Source organism: Protopterus annectens, chromosome 12.part0, assembly GCF_019279795.1.
Source record: "Protopterus annectens isolate FY-2018-M chromosome 12.part0, PAN1.0, whole genome shotgun sequence".
Classification (NCBI taxonomy): domain Eukaryota; kingdom Metazoa; phylum Chordata; order Ceratodontiformes; family Protopteridae; genus Protopterus; species Protopterus annectens.
Window position 1 is genome coordinate 1,037,145,833 of NC_056746.1, and position 13,566 is coordinate 1,037,159,398.

General features: G+C 41.5%; 1 pseudogene; it reads left to right on the plus strand.

Moving 5' to 3' along the window:
• The window catches only part of LOC122816250, a 198,529-nt pseudogene that overhangs the window by 36,923 nt on the left and 148,040 nt on the right, over positions 1-13,566 (plus strand).

The following is a 13,566-nucleotide window of genomic DNA, read 5'->3' on the forward strand; positions in this document are numbered from 1 at the left end:
CCCCCCTCTCACCCCCTAAATGGCCCATTTCAATTCCGGAAGATTGCCAAATTCCAGTAATAATGGCCACACAGGTACAAAACGCACTCTCTAAAGCCAAGAATACAGCATCCATGGGACCAGATGACATCCCGGGCTGTGTACTACATGAACTACAATATGAACTGGCCCCTCACCTAAGTGTCATGTTTAATCATAGCCTCACCTCAGGTTTCGTGCCCACTGAGTGGCGCAGAGCTACAGTTATCCCAATCCACAAGGGGGGATCCACCTTGGATCCCGGAAACTACCGTCCCATCAGTCTGACAAGCCTTATCTGCAAGGCCATGGAGCGTATTATCATGGAACTTATAAACAAAGACATTGGCAACCTTCAAACACTGGACCCCACCCAGTTTGGGTTTGTGAAGGGCCGATCTTGTCTCCTGAACCTGATTGACTTCTTTGAATCAGTCTTCAGAGCCATGGACAAGGGTAAGGTGGTCCACACAGCCTATCTAGACCTTGCCAAGGCCTTCGGCACCATCCCCCACTCTGGAATCATAGATAATCTTACTAAGTTGGGCATTAATCCCTATGTCACCCAATGGGTTGCTAAATGGCTTACTGATAGAACCCACACTGTAAAAGTAGCCAACTCCAAATCCAGCTCCAGACAAGTGACAAGTGGAGTACCTCAGGGTTCAGTCCTGGGGCCGCTCTTGTTTGGCATCTACTTCTCTGAAGTACAGGTCAACACTAAGGGACTCTGGCTAACAAAGTTTGCAGATGACTGCAAACTGGGAGCCATTATTGAATCCCCAAATGATGTGGATACTCTACAAAAGGGCCTTACAGAAACAGATGCTTGGTGCCAGAGCCATGGGCTCAAGCTCAATGCCAAGAAATGTATTGTTATCCCCTTTGGGAAAAACATGTATCCATGAATTACCATATAGGTGGCAGTACACTAAACACAGAAAGTGTGATAAGAGACTTAGGGACACAGGTGGACAGTGGTCTCACCTTCGATAACCACATCGCCACAACAGTCAGGAAATCCTTCTATGTGGCACACCTCATCACGAAGGGCTTTTCATCCAGAAAGAAGGAGGTCATTGTCCCACTGTACTCATCCCTCATTAGACCCATTATAGAATACAATGCCCCATTTGGTATGTACCTCTCAAGACATCTGCAACAACTGGAAAGGCCTCAGAAATACCTCACTAAAAGAATCACAGGCCTAAAGCAGATGCCCTACGCTGACCGTCTTAAAAAACTCCAGCTATACTCTGTCGCATATCGTCTACTCAGAGGCGATCTCTGCTTAACATACAAGGCCATGTCAAACCCAGAGCTGTTGGACATGCTACACTTAAAGAAATCCCAATCCCTCAGAGCTACACGCTCCAGGGATCTAAACCTTGTCATCACAATAAACAAAACATGCTGGAGGGATAGATTCCTGACCCAGAGACTCCCCAGACTCTGGAATAGATTGCCCATACATGTCAAGCAGAGTGCCTCTTTGGACCTCTTTAAGAAGAACCTTGACAATTGGATGGGAGAAAGGAAATTCACCCCAGGGATCACGTCAGTCGCCCTGCTAGACAGGGGTCCAGGAAAGTAAATAATGTGGGAAGAAATAGCCAGGGAATTGTTATGGCTAGGCTTGTATAGGCCCTAGGGCTGATAGCGTAGTACCAACCTATGAACCTATGGACGTTCATAGACAAGTATGCTTTTACTTGCATAGAACCAAGCAAATCAGAAAATCAGACCAGTTGTTGCTGCCCTATGCTGAGGGTAAACAAGGTATACCGGTGTCAAAAGTAACCTTATCTAGGTGGTCGACATCTATTATTACATTTATATATCAGTTAAGGAATAAAAAGCTTCCTGCTAAACCAAAAGGTCACTCCACCAGAGCTCTAGCTACTTCAGTGGTTTTTCAGGCCAGATTGCCAATGGAAACTATTTGTGCGGCAGCTACATGGGCTAATCTGCATACCTTCATTTCACATTATAAGCTGAATGTGGCCTCCGGGAGCAGAGCTGATTTTGGTTCCACTGTTCTGAAGAGCCACCCAGGATTGAGGTGCTAGGGACGCTGTCCCAACCAGCAAGAATAAAGACGAGATACACAACTTAACATTAAGAAGTTACGTACCTACCATAACGTTCCATGTTAGTTGTCTTCTTCTCGCCTTCTTTCTTGCATCCCACCCCCCATCCCCCTATTCTAGTAGACCGAGAAGAGTTCCTTATGTTTTTTTATCACTGGCTGAGTCTTCTCTGGCTATAACTTCTGGCTATCAGTCTCTCCAGCAGGTTCATGTATCCTACTACAGTTTACTGTATTATTATAATTGTTATTATTATGTCTGTAGTCAGGTTTACCAAACGAGATCTGGGTATCTAGTGCCAGGCATCATGGGATATATAGGGGGGGCCTCGAGCCAGTAAGCAGCTTTCGAGCTTTTGAAGATGGCCGAGTCGGAGCCAAGGATTGGCTTCGAACCCCAACCAGCAAGAAAGAATAACTATGAAAATCCATATTTTGTTTCATTACATGCAAGTATTAGAAAAGCATACGAGGATGGTACATTGCAAGGCATTTAAGGAGTGGAATTAAGAATGCTTAAAACATCCATACAGGGGCGGCTCGTGGCATCGGACTGCCGGACTGCAGCCCCCTCAGCTAAAAAGTAGTAAAGTGTTTTAAGTGTTTTAAAAAATGTAAAAAAAAAAAAAAAGAAAACCTTTTTTTTTTGTACTTTAAACAAATTTCGAGTCTGTGACTCGAAGTACACGCATGCGCATTGCACACTTTAACCACCTCGGGCTGCGGCGGTTTTAAACAGCTTTTTTTTTTGTTTGTTTTCATTGCAGCCCGGAGGAGTAATGAAGGCATCATTGTGATGCCCAGAAGTCTATGCGGTTCCAAACCGCATAGAATTGGAAGGGGCTCGGACTGCGACGTCCGCAGGCATGTCATGACGTGCTTGCTGGGCTAAATGCTGCTGATTGGTTGTCGCTCTCTTCCCGGGCTTTATGTGCTGGGAAAAGAGCGAGAATCAATCAGTCAGTTGTGGGCTTGTGGAATGTGGATTGAATCGGACAGTCAAACTCTTCGATCAGTTATTTTTTTGAGGTAAGCAGTTTGTGAAGAAATCTATAGCTTCCTGTAGCACAGCATACATCATAAGCCTTGGTGGAAGCAATAGACTAAAGGTTAGTTAAAGAAAAATCTATAGCTTCCTGTAGCATTGCATATGTCATAATTCTTGAATCCTTGCTGAAAGAAATGGCCTGAAGATTATTGGATTCGAAACTCTAAATTTAACTTTATTGATGTTGCACTTGGGAACATTTGCATGTATATATTTTCCTTGCTGCAGGTGTCTGCAGAGTATCCCTACTCTTAAAAAAATATTTGTTTAAGATGATAGTGAATCTTCCAGAGTTTCCACTAGAAAACTTTTTGTTTTAAGGTATAGATTGCAAATGGAAGCACTAGCAGCAGATGAGCTCTAACCAGACATTCATTGGAATTTAGCTTGTAACTGGACCTCAGATATTTTAGTCCCTCAGCACAAACTGTCAAACTCAATACATTTCCCTGTCTAGACTTTTTCAGGTATACCAAATAAATGAACTTTTTCATTTGACTTGACCTTAGAAATTCACTGTTTTACATTCAGGCAATGCAGTTCTGCTCACTGCTCTGCTTTGTGATACTTAGTTTTATAGCTCAGAGAGTTTGTGTGCTTACATACTGTACCACACTGATTGTATGTTTAATACAACTAAGAACAATGACATTCATTAGCAAATAAGGATGTTGTATATGAGACTGGAGAGATATAAATTCAAAGTACTAGGATTTGATGAATTTCTAATTCAGGAACTTTTTGTCAACAAGAGCATCTTGTTTTTTTTTTTTTTTTTTTTTTTTTTGTGTGTTGCCTTTAAGTTAAATGTTGTTATAAATATGCTATTAGAGCTGGTATTTTGCTTTGCATTTTGGTTGCTGAAAAGCGCACATTTATTACCTGTGGGAACTTCGGAAGAATTCTTAAGTGTTTAAAGTATATTAATTAATGACAATCTGTTTAAATTTTGTATATTTATTGATTATTTCTGTACCTCTCTGCTGTGTTTTTTATATAATGCTGGAATTTTTCCTCTATTCCCAAGCTCTTTGCTGAGCTTTCTGTTTTAGAATTCAGTTCCCACACTGTATGCTTCGTTTTGGAGGGCATCCTAGATGTGATCTTGCTATTTTGTAAATTCCTGAGCTAAAACTGCATTCCCAGCTGCATATCTGTACAGCTGTGGAAGACCTTTCAAATTTATTTTTTTATATTTAGGGGTGGACAAGCACAATATTTATTTCCAGCTAGCAAATCCTCATGTCTGAATGAACTTCCTGCTACACATGTTAAACAGAGACTTTTCTAGTACCTGCTGTTATGAAATGCTCAGAACAGATTGTCTAATTTCTTAACAGTAATGCTAAATAGGTTCATAGGTTGGTACTGAGCTATCTGCCCGAAGGCATATATTAGCCCAGCCACGTTGTATGGTATTCACCGCCCCTTTAGTAGTTCCCTAGACCCTTGTACTAGCAGCTAGTACCCTTGGCCCCTATCTAGTATTGCTGTTGGTGTGATCCCCGGTGTGAACTTTCTGTTACCCATCCACTCATCAAGGTTCCTCTTGAAGAGTGATAGTGAGGGGCTCTGTCTTATGTAGATCAGGACCCTGTTCCATAGTAAGGGAAGTCTCTGCGAAGGGAATCTATCCCTCCAGCATGTTCTATTCATTGTTGTGTTGAGGTTTATATCCCTAGAGCGTGTAGCTTGAGTAGATTTGGTTTTGCTAAGATGGAGCATGTTCAACAATTCTGGGTTGGACATGACTCTGTACGTTAGACAGAGATCGCCTCTGAGAGAGCGGTATGCAACACAGAACAGTCTTAGCTTTTTCAATCGTGCTGCATAGGGCAACTGTTTGAGGCCAGTAATCCTCTTGGTTAGGTACCTCTGTGGTCTCTCCAGCTGCTGGAGATGTCTAGCCAGGTACATTCCAATTGGTGCATTGTACTCAATAATGGGTCTGATGAGGGAAGAGTAGAGGGGCACCATTACATCCTTAGATCTTGATGTGAACCCTTTCATGATCAGATGGGTCACATAGAAGGATTTTCAAACCACTTTGGCAACATGGTTATCAAAGGAAAGCTGGCTATCTACTTGGGTCCCTAGATCCCTTATTTCTTCAGATTTCAGGGGATTACCTCCTATGTTGTAGTTTGTGGGTACTCTGTTTTTTCCAAAGGGGATTACTACGCATTTTTTTGCATTTAGCTTGAGACCTTGGCTTTGACACCATGCATCAGTCTCATTTATGCCCTTCTGGAGGATCTCCATGTCGGCCGGAGACTCTATTATAGCACCCAGTTTGCAGTCGTCGGCAAACTTAGTCAGCCACAGCCCTTCCGTGCTTGCCTGTACTTCTGAGAAGTATATGCCAAACAGGAGGGGCCCCAGGACAGAGCCCTGAGACACACCACTAGTTACTGGTCTGGATTTGGACATAGATCCCGCTACTCTTACTTTATGGGATCTGTCTGAGAGCCAATTTGCGATCCATCTTGTGACGTAAGGGTTTATGCCCAGGCTGGTGAGCTTATCAATAAATGTACAAATCTAAAAATAATTAGCAACAGCAGAAAAAAATCATGCATTTGTAACCATGTTGTTTGTGGTACTGTAGAGAAAAAAATGTTCTGTCTAGTATATTTTAACTGTGTTGTTGTTTAAAATAGGCTTACTGGCTTCCCATACTTAAACAGAATCTATAGAATAGATGGATATAAGAGAAATCTGTAGGCAAGGTAGGACGGTTCTGGGGGGGGGGGGGGGTCTTGAATGCTTTTTCCCTATTAGTGATAATAAATGCAGTTGCTTTTTAGATGCAGGATGATTATTACAAAATACCACCCTGTGTGTTATTTACAATGTATATTCTGTCTTTGCCTTTTTGAAAGTTAATGTACCAAGGTGGTGGGGAGTTAATATCTAGCATGTTATTTTAGTCTATTTACATTTTGTTTTTATCAGTGTAGGAAGCTCAGTAAGATTTATAACTATCTTTGGTTAAAGAAATTTTTTTCCCTAGCTTGGACATGTTCCTATAATTGCATTGCAATGGATATTTCATTTCTCCATATATACATGTACCAATGTGTGCTGTGTAGATTATTTAGCATGTGCCATAGTGACTTGAGCATTTATTTCATGTAAATTAGTAAGCATGGCCAACATTGATCCCACTGCACCATAGTTCCATCCCTTTTAGTTGGCCACACCCCTTCCCATTGGCCCACCCATCCAGCTGTCTCCTGCAGCCCCCCTTTGATTTGAAGTCACCAGCCGCCACTGCATCCATATTCAAGTCAGTCATATTTTTGGTGGTCTGAAACTAGTTTCCATAGAGAAACACAGTTGGCCAGCAAAGATAGCAGTCAAGCATACAGCCAAAAAATTGATAGTAAATAAACAGACTTTATTGGTATAAAAAATAACAAACCGGTTTCGGCAAAAATATGCCTTCTTCAGTGTTAGAGAAACAGACACTCTCTAACACTGAAGAAGGCATATTTTTGCCGAAACCGGTTTGTTATTTTTTTGGCCCTCTTCAAAAGAAACCTTGATGATTGGATGGGAGATAGGAAATTCACCTCAGGGATCACGTCAGTCGCCCTTCTAATCAGGGGTCCAAGTAAGTACCATTCCTGTTGCTGATCTCATGGAGAAGTGACAGGAGAAACATACTCAGTCTTTGAATATTCCAAAAGAGAGGAAAGCAAAAAAAAAATTATGCAGAGTGTAGTAGTTTTCCTGGCATAACTCCACAATGGTACCAAATACATTCTCTTGGATCAGGAATCTGTAGTAAATGTCCCAGCCCCCCCCCCCTCCCCCTTTGCAGCCTTGCTGATCATCTGGTTAGAACAGACATGCCTGAACCCTGCACACAGTCAGCCTACAGAAGGGATTCAACAGCAGGAGCAGGAAACGTTGTACAGCCGCCTGCAGGCTATGGAGATATCAGACTCCAGCAAAACAGAAACCACTGACAGGCTTCTTTAGCTTTTTACACGGCTACTGAGAGATGTCAAGATTAATGACAAATGTCATTTTATCTCCCGTTTATGAAGCTAAACTACAAAATTGTTGTAGGGATAAGGATTTACAGACAGAACACTCCCTGTAACTATGTTCACGTCTCAAACACATTGTAACCATATTTCCCTCTCCTAAAGGACATGAAGTAATATGTAGACAAAAAATTATTGAAAATAGCAGTAGTCTCCATAGGGATACTTATCTGCCCACACAGAGTAAACTGACACAGGCCTTACAGTGCAGACTACTATGACAGTCTTCCTTTGCAGACAAACGGCAAGAAAGCTCTTAACGATTTGTACACCCATGTCCCCTATGTACCTACATGTAATCTTGTGCTTAAGTCTAATGTATACCATGAGAGAAAGGAACCCAAGCTTTTGTAAACCATCTGGATTCAACACATCCTTAGCAAGATACTGCAACATTGATTTAGTGATAATCAAGCTAAGCAGAGACTTTTACACATCAAGTCATGATTATCTGGGCAGCTAGGAGCCATCCACCCAAGTCTGGAAATGCTTTGTCCTTCTGCAGCCCTGAAATGTGTTTTTTTTTTTTCTTTGAAGTGTATGTGGCTGGCAGTGGTATTTAGGGAATTCCTCATCATATCGGACAGCCCCCTAATGTTTTGCTGCCATTTCGGCTATTTACAGATGCAAACAATTGCAATACAACAGTATCTGTTTAGCGAGGAAGAAGAATGGAGGAGGAGTGGTGTACCACGACCTGGGTAACATCAATCTAATTGTCTTCACCCCTAACCAAAATCACAACCGGGAGGATAACCTAACCAAGATTACTCATGCCCTGAAAGCTATTCGCCCTTACCTTGAAGCAACAGTGTCAGACAGCAGGCATGACTTGTTACTAAACGGCTCCAAGTGAAGATTTCTGGAACAGCTGCAAAACTTGTAATATCTGTTCACTGCAGCCTACTCTTTAACGCTGGCTGCTTTCAGCTGTCCTGAAAAATCCATTTAGCTGTAAAATCCAGTCCAATGCCACAGCCAGTAGGCCTGCTTCCATAACACTCAACTTCTTAGAGCAAGAAATCTGAAGAAAGCTGTAAGTAAAAGAGGGTCAAAGGCCAAAAATTAGGGACAATTTGCAAACTTAGAAAGTTGATAGAATAACAAGTTTTTCATTAGCTTGAATTTTCTGAAGGGTATGAAGTCTAAAACTCAAACGTCTGTCTTTATTTTCTAACTGTATCTTTACTGATTTGCCACTAATCTGTCAGAAAACCACAATTTTTTGAAAAACAGACCAAAAATATGATGCGAAAATCTGTACAGTTGAGACGTATGCCTGCTTCAGTAAAAAGTCTGCACGAAGTGCACATGACCTTTCAACTACTCATGGGAGCAATTACAGCAGAATTCGCCAGGAACATAACATACATCCCCGAATTCAACTTATTGAGCCCACAGACGAAAGTGCTTTACCCGGAGTGGGCAGCAAAGCGGCCAAACTCAGCAGCTGGGAGTGGGTGTATGGTAGAACCCCTGTTTTTAGTATTAAATAAGAGAACTCCAGGTGAAACGCAGCTAAATGTAACTAAAAAGGATAGCAGGATCAAGTCCTGTAGCATTGGTTCATTCAAAGATTGGCCACCTAATGAAGCATGCCGACACTTATCTGCAAACCTTGTTGGCAGTAAATTCTGCACTATTGCAACCAGGAAGTTGGTTAGTACGTTAATGAGGAAATACCATACCTCTCAACCTCTTAGCACCAAAAATCTGGACAAAGCTTGATAGAATGGTGGTTAAAGGCACACAAATAGGGACAGATTTTAAATAGTGCTCATATAAGATTATAAAGTTGTTAGAACACCATGATTTGACGTTCGAAGTTTGAAGTTTGAATACCACGAACGAAGTTCGCAGATGACTGCAAACTAGGAGCCATAATCGAAACGCCTAACGATGTGGACATCCTACAAAAGGGCCTCACTGAGACAGATGCCTGGTGTCAAAGCCATGGCCTCAAGCTCAGTGCCAAAAAGTGCATTGTCATCCCTTTTGGTAAAAACTCTGTACCCATGAACTCCATGAACTACAACATAGGCGGTAGTATACTTAACACCGAAAGTGTAATAAGAGACCTTGGGACACAGGTGGACAGTAGTCTCTCCTTTGATAATCACATCACCACAGTAGTCAGGAAATCCTTCTACGTAGCACACCTCATCACAAAAGGTTTCTCATCCAGAAAAAAAGTGGTCATTGTTCCCCTCTACTCATCACTCATTAGACCCATTATAGAGTACAACGCCCCTTTTGGTATGTACCTCACAAGACATCTACAACAACTGGAAAGGCCGCAGAAATACCTCACAAAGAGGATTACCGGCCTCAAACAGATGCCTTACGCAGACCGTCTCAAAAAACTCCAGCTTTACTCCGTCGCATATCGCCTACTCAAAGGTGATCTCTGCCTAACATACAAAGCTATGTCAAACCCAGAGCTGTTGGACATGCTCCACTTAAAGAAATCCCAATCCCTCCGAGCTACACGCTCTAGGGACCTAAACCTTGTCACCACAATAAACAACATGCTGGAGGGATAGATTCCTGTCCCAGAGACTTCCCAAACTCTGGAATAAACTACCTATCTATATCAAACAAAGCTCCTCATTAGCACTCTTCAAGAAAAATCTTGATGATTGGATGGGAAGTAGGAAATTCACCCCAGGGTTCACCTCTGTGGCTCTGCTCGACAGTGGCACAGGAAAATATTTTTCTTGGATGGCAAAAGCCAGGGTACCTTTTTAGCTGGGCTTGTATAGGTCCCAGGGCCGATAGCCTAGTACCTACCTATGAACCTGTTTGTCTTGGCATGCATTTTTCAGAAAGATATGAAGTCTGAAATGGTATGAATGACATTCAGTAGGGGAATTTCTACTACTTGGGCACTTTATAAAGACAGGCAATCATGAGCGAAACATTAAAAAACAAAAGATTATGGATACATTTCTGTTGGGGAAACAAATTTTTGATGTAGTATCATACAGAAAAAAATTCCACTTAAGCAAGCTATTACACTTCATATTATTTGTGGTTTACAAAGCCTTGAGCTGCAATTCCACTCCAAAACACTCTCCACTACCGTTTTAACTCCTGAGGGAAATGGTCGCTGACGGAAGAGTTCCACAACAAAAACGTGTTCCTCAACAATGTGACCACTTTTATAACAGCTGTTACCTCAGCGAGCCTAAGCAGGAGGAACTACTTATTGGGCTGTGTCAAAGGTACATAATGAAGGAGGAGACAAATTCCTCCAGAAATGATGCCATACAGTGTATGAAAAATGGATGGGGGATGTGCTTTCCAGCCCACACCTGGAATGAATTGATAGGGATAAAAGAAAACGTCCAGTTGAGTTTTCATGTATGTGAGGGTGGAATTTTCCTTTAAGTGCCGTCAGTTTTCTTGAGGGGATATGATAAGGTCTTTCAAACAGGGCAGATAAGTTTTTCTCTCCTTCCCTTTTGGCCTTACAAGTCCCTATGTCTTAATGTTTCCTCTCAGCAAATTAGTACTCACTTAAGCTGAAGTTCAAATCTTGTTTCCCTGCAAATGAAGACAAATTTATTTAACTCTGTTTTATATCCTCTTTGTCTGTTTCATTGGGAGTGTCTTTCTTTTTTTGCCGATGAAGGTAGAAACCTTTTTTGCCTGTGGGGCTTTACACATGCATGTGTATCTCAGCTAGGATGCTATAAAGTGTAAAACATTGTAGTGTTAAGTCTTTATTTCATGTTGAAACATAACAGTTTATTGCTGTACATTGAGCATTTTAAGTGGCAGGGCTAGCCACGTAACAGTTTGCTGTTGTACGTTGTGCATTGTAAGTGGCAGGGCTAGCCACATAACAGTTTACTGTTGTGCTTTGTAAGTGGCAGGGTTATCCACATAAGTTTACTGTTGTACATTGCGCATTGTAAGCAGTATGGCTTGCCATTCAGCAGTGTGAACATTAGCTGTAGATGACGATCACTGTTGTTGTGACTTTCCATCCCCCATGTGTGGGTTATGGATGGATGGATTGTGAGTTTTAAGATCTGAACAGTTAATGCGACTGAAGAGCATGTTAAAATAATTGAGTTCTTTCAATTACATAGTTATTTCTACTTTTTAATTAAATATTTAAATGAAGTTGTATTTGTGAAGGACAAAAAGATGTCTTGTCATTTACTTCAAATTCCTGTTCTGTCTTTACTTAAAACAGTGATGTTTTTCTGGTGCATTGACAAATTAACTGTGTTATTGCAGACCTTTGTACTTGCCATCACTAATATCTCATGGCTTTCTATGTCAACGTTTTATGGAAGCAGTCTGTAGTGGTCTGTGTTGAGTGCAATGTCTACTGGAGGGTGGGTTCTAACAGAAGATCTATATATATATATATCTTGTTATTGACATTTCTATAGTACATCCTTATGCTGTCATTAATTTCACATTACACAATTTTCAAAAGCTGGGAATGAATTAGCACACATACTTCTAAACTGTACACATTTTCGCAGAATGTCCAGATTTTTTTTTCTTACATTTTTGGTTAATTTTTCATAAAATTGTGATTTTCTGTCAAATTAGTGGCAAATCATTAAAGACTGAAGTTAGAAAATAATGAGACATTTGAGTTTCAGACTTCATATCATTTAGAAAATTCATGCTAACGCAAACCTGTTATTCTATCAACTTTATACGTTTGTAAGAGCAATATTTTAAAACTGTCCCTATTTTTGGTCCTTTGTACCATTTTTATTTATGGCTTTGTCCAGATTTCTTCATTTAAGAGGTTGAGAGGTATGAATAACAGAGAAATTATATGCAAACAGTAATTTGTCCATACTGTAATCATGTCATCAAACCTAAAATGCTGTTTTGCAGTTCAAATTTTAGCACTGAGAAGGCTGTCAGTTGTGCAAGGTACTTTGCTGTGAAAATGAAGTGTGTGTATAAAAATGCACACACTTACACTTTTACATGGAACTATTCCATTATCCATGACTTAGATCCTAGTGATATATTAATAATGCTTTTTACTTATAAATCATCAAAAAAATGCACAATATTTTCCCTCTTGGTGCATTTTCCCTTCCGTGCCTTCCCAACTGTTCCATTATTGTTACAGCCATTTTGGTGAACCCTAGCAGAGGTTGAAGCTGATCAGAGGAGTGGTCAATCCAGGTAGCTGTGGAGAATGACATTTTTCTTTTTTTCCTAGGTCCAGCCCCAGTGGCTTGCATGTTCTCTCATTTTTGAATGTGCGCACTGTGTTTGTCTTGTAGTAGATTCACAGTCTGTCACAGTGTTCACTATGTACCTCTGTTTCAATATGTGTCAACAGTGAAGAAAGCCAGACTGCCCATTTCCCACTTCCCTGGGCAAGCCAACTATGGTTGCTTAGCCCTACCCCCTTCCCTGGATTGCTGTTTGAGCTCAGGTTGTCTGGGTGCTTTATCCCTCACCACCATTGATCCCGTTACCCAAAATATAATAAAATAATATTACAGACCTCAGCTAAAATAAAGCTGTTGTAAACTAAACTTGACAGTCATGAGGAGAAGGTAAACATTTGCACCACACCACACTCATCACATAGTCTCACTAAATCTCCACCTCCAAAATCCACACATAGTAACACAAAAACATTTGCGGAGGCTCTCACTAATAATCTGTCTAAGCAACAGAGACCTCCAAAGCAGAAACACAAGCAAACCTCCATTCCCCAACACAACCCAAATGACACACAGCCCACAGACTCAGTGTGCCACTCAACCACAGCCAGTTAGGCAAAACAACGCACCCAACACACTAGCCGTAGGTGACTCTATAGTCAGGCACACTGATGTCCCACTCACCAGGCTAAACAAGGAGAAGGTTACTGTCAGCTACCTGTCGGGTGCCAGGATCCGCCACATAACCCACACACTCAGGTCACTCCACAACAAGTATGGATATGACTCTGTCATTGTCCATGTTGGTGTGAATGACCTGAGACGTACCTCCCTGGACTACATGAAAAGAGACATGGAAGAGCTCTCCGATCTTGTAGCCCAGGCTGGTATGACCCTAGCCCTGAGTAGCATTCTGCCATCGCCCCGAATTATACCGCAGTACAAGGACAAAATTATTGACTTCAACAATTGGCTAAGCTTCTGGTTGTCATTCTAAGGGGATCCAGTATCTGTCTGCTTGGGATGATATGGTCGACAGACCACGATGCTTTGCCACAGATGGCCTGCACCTGTCGCCCCTGGGATTCCGGATAATGGCTAAAGCTCTTGCTGCCCCTGTAGTGCCTTTTTTAGGCAAAGTTCAAATAAATTCACCACCGTAACAGGAACAGGCAAGCAAAAACTGAGGGTAATGCT